This window comes from Zeugodacus cucurbitae, chromosome 5, assembly GCF_028554725.1.
Source record: "Zeugodacus cucurbitae isolate PBARC_wt_2022May chromosome 5, idZeuCucr1.2, whole genome shotgun sequence".
Lineage (NCBI taxonomy): Eukaryota > Metazoa > Arthropoda > Insecta > Diptera > Tephritidae > Zeugodacus > Zeugodacus cucurbitae.
The window spans coordinates 12446337-12449446 of NC_071670.1; the positions used below are offsets into that span (position 1 = coordinate 12446337).

The following is a 3110-nucleotide window of genomic DNA, read 5'->3' on the forward strand; positions in this document are numbered from 1 at the left end:
CACACCAAAATTTATCAGCAACTGAAACTTGCTAGGTCTCGAATTCGTTACCTTTTCTATTTTTTCCGGTATAGTTGTTCTTTGAATGCAAACTTTTTGAGATTGACCTTGCCACTTACATAGAACTTTGTGATTTATCTCATTGTCATTTTAGATTTTAGTTATTTGCCATTTTTCCAGGACAATAACCGAACCAGACACGTATCCGGACGTACATCTATATATGTGGAATCGTGTCTTTTTTAGAATTCATTAAATTGACAGAGGCAAAATTGCCTATAATCAGATCTTCATAACTGTAATAGAAATATATAAATGTAAACCTAAGTAAGGACCATCAAAAACTTTTGCAGTATACTCCAGAACAATTTGACAATTTTTTTATGTTGCTAAAACAACAACAACAATAATATGGAATTGGCCTCACAGAGTATAAAATTTCTCAAACACAAAAAAAATTAAAAAAAAAAAATTTTAATTTAATTAAGACAAAAAATATTTTAAAAATCTATTGAAATGGAAAATTTATAAAATATTTTTTGTCTTAATTAAATTTTAAATTTAATTTTTTTTTTGTTTTACAGAAATTGTTATAGATTTAAAATAAATTATTTTTAATTAATTCATAATTATTATTAATTTAAATATATTTTTTATCAATTTTATTGCCATCATCTTCAACTCTGACCTATCAGCACAAAAATCAGTTAAATTATTAATCACTTCAAATTCAACATAATTTGCCAGGCGACAAGCATGATTGGCTCTCAAATTGAAATACAATAACCTCAATCCACACAAATAAAAACAACAAAAAAGAAGTGATAAACACATTGCAAGCGACAGCAAATCAAATTAGGCTCAAAATGCAAAAACAATTCACAATTGCCTGCTATGCCACGATGTCTTATCAGCATAACAATGGATTACAAATAAAAAGGACACCTTTAAGCCATTTCAGCATAATTTGATGCGATCATTGTGATACATACATACAAACACACAAATTTATGTGCGGCTGAACCACTTAACACCCTAATTGTCACAACACACAAAGTAAATACAATGCAAATACATTCAAAATACAACAACAGATTTTGAAATTTGTGTTATTTTTTTCGTTGTTGTTGCAAAGCATGTGCATAAAGGTAACTAACCCTTCAGCAGACAAACAAAATAGTACCGAAACATTTGACATTCAAAACATCACGAACAATCGCGGCTTGTCAATCTACTTTTGCTTGAATTGAGTTTGAAAAAACATTTGTCAAACGTGCAAAAATTCGCTGACAACACTTTCGCACTTACTTACGCGCCACTACTTTGCTTTGGTAGGCTCTTCCTTAGCAATTGGCTTGCGGTTGTATATCAGCTTATCGCATGCGAGAAATCTCACTCGACTTCCTTGAAATCAAAACTGACAGATATGCACATGTTTATTGCTTTGCTGGTGTGCGTGTCGAATTCGCCTTTGTGTTGGCTGCTTGAGGAAATGCGATTTGCGAAATCTTCTCTTTTGTAGCTGGATTCTTTTTTTGTTTGAGAAAAGTGCGCACATATGAGAAATTACATATGACCCAGTAGGAAAGTTGAAGTGGTAGATTTGCAAAAATAAAAAAAGAATAAATACTATAGGTTAATTGCATAGGTTGGTTATTCACCCTTCTTATGTGGTAAGTTTAAGTTTTTAAATAAACTAGAGAAGGTTAAAAAAGAAGAAATTATCAGGTATTGAATCAACATATTTAAGGCCTTCTGAGTATTATCTCTGTCTGGTTTATAGGTAATATTGATAGGAATCAAGTTCAAGACCTGAGCTTTGATATGTTGAGCTTTCAAACTAAGCTTAAAAGCTTAAATTGCTTTATATATAGGTCATATGAATTTCAGGAAATATTTCAGGTGTTAAATTTGAGTAGATTAAGCTTATTGCGGCGGCAACATCTTGATAGCATGAACTTCGGAGAACCTGTATACAAATTAGTTGCCTCAACAAATTAGTAAAAGGCTCAAAGTGTTTTGTCGCCACTCGAGGGTCTCGGTCATGCATTTCGAGGAGTTTGCGGCATCATACAGTGCTGGCAACTTCTGCTGTTCAATTGGAAACTCCTGTGTCACAGAGATCCTACCTTTACTCGAACTTGACCTAATCTAAGATATTGTATTCAAATTTAAGACAATTATATCGGCCTTATGGGAAATTATGGGGAATTTTCAATGTTAATAATAAGAAAGAAATAAAAACGAGATTAATAAAAGTTTTAAAATATATTGGAACTAAACTTAATTAAAAATGAAGAATACGTGTTGTAATTAAACTTTTTTTTAATTACTGTAGAGAAACGAATGGCTTAGAACTTCTGGATTACAAGAATATATACTTTGTTGATAAAAAAAAGTTTTTCGAAAATGATATTGAAATAAATTTTCCACTTTGAATCTTAAAACTTCTTTCTAAACACCCCTTGACATAAATATATGTTTTATTTTTAACTGATTATAATGAAACTAACGACTTGAGAGTTCTGGGTTACAAACCAATAGCTTTAGAGTTGATAAAAAAAATTGGAAAACGTTTTTTCAAATAAATATTCGACGTTAAATCTAAAAATACATTTCTAAACCACAGACTGACATACTGCAGCACACTGAACGCAATTTTTGAAAAAAAAAAAAATGGAAAACTTAGCTTAAACTCCATCACGCTTTCGAAGTAGACATAGAACTGTCAGAACTCTCCTTATATCGGTTAAAATGTATAGGCCGACCTCAAATATGATACATTTTCAGCAAATAACGATTGCCTTAACTATGAAAATCAATTTAATTTAATATCAAAGTAATTCTGATGTAATGATTTACCTATAAAGTTGACATTTTTTTCGTGCATATCTTTGTTCTAAACATCACACAGCATAAAATGAAAAATTATTGAGCGTAATTTATTTATTTTTTTGAAAAAGTGTCTTGAAAACATTCTCATAAAGTCCATAATTCTTTCGAAGTGGATGTAAAACTTTTGGAAACGCGGCTTATATCGCTTAGAATGAAGAGGCAGATCTCAAATAACATATAATAGCAACAAATTACAATAATTTGAATATAAAAAT

At 30.5% G+C, this 3110-nt stretch overlaps 1 protein-coding gene across 1 annotated transcript in view; it reads left to right on the forward strand.

Annotated features, from left to right (window-relative positions):
• LOC105218406 (muscle segmentation homeobox) overlaps positions 1 to 3110 on the forward strand; it is a 57083-nt gene that overhangs the window by 31729 nt on the left and 22244 nt on the right. The window lies entirely within an intron of this gene.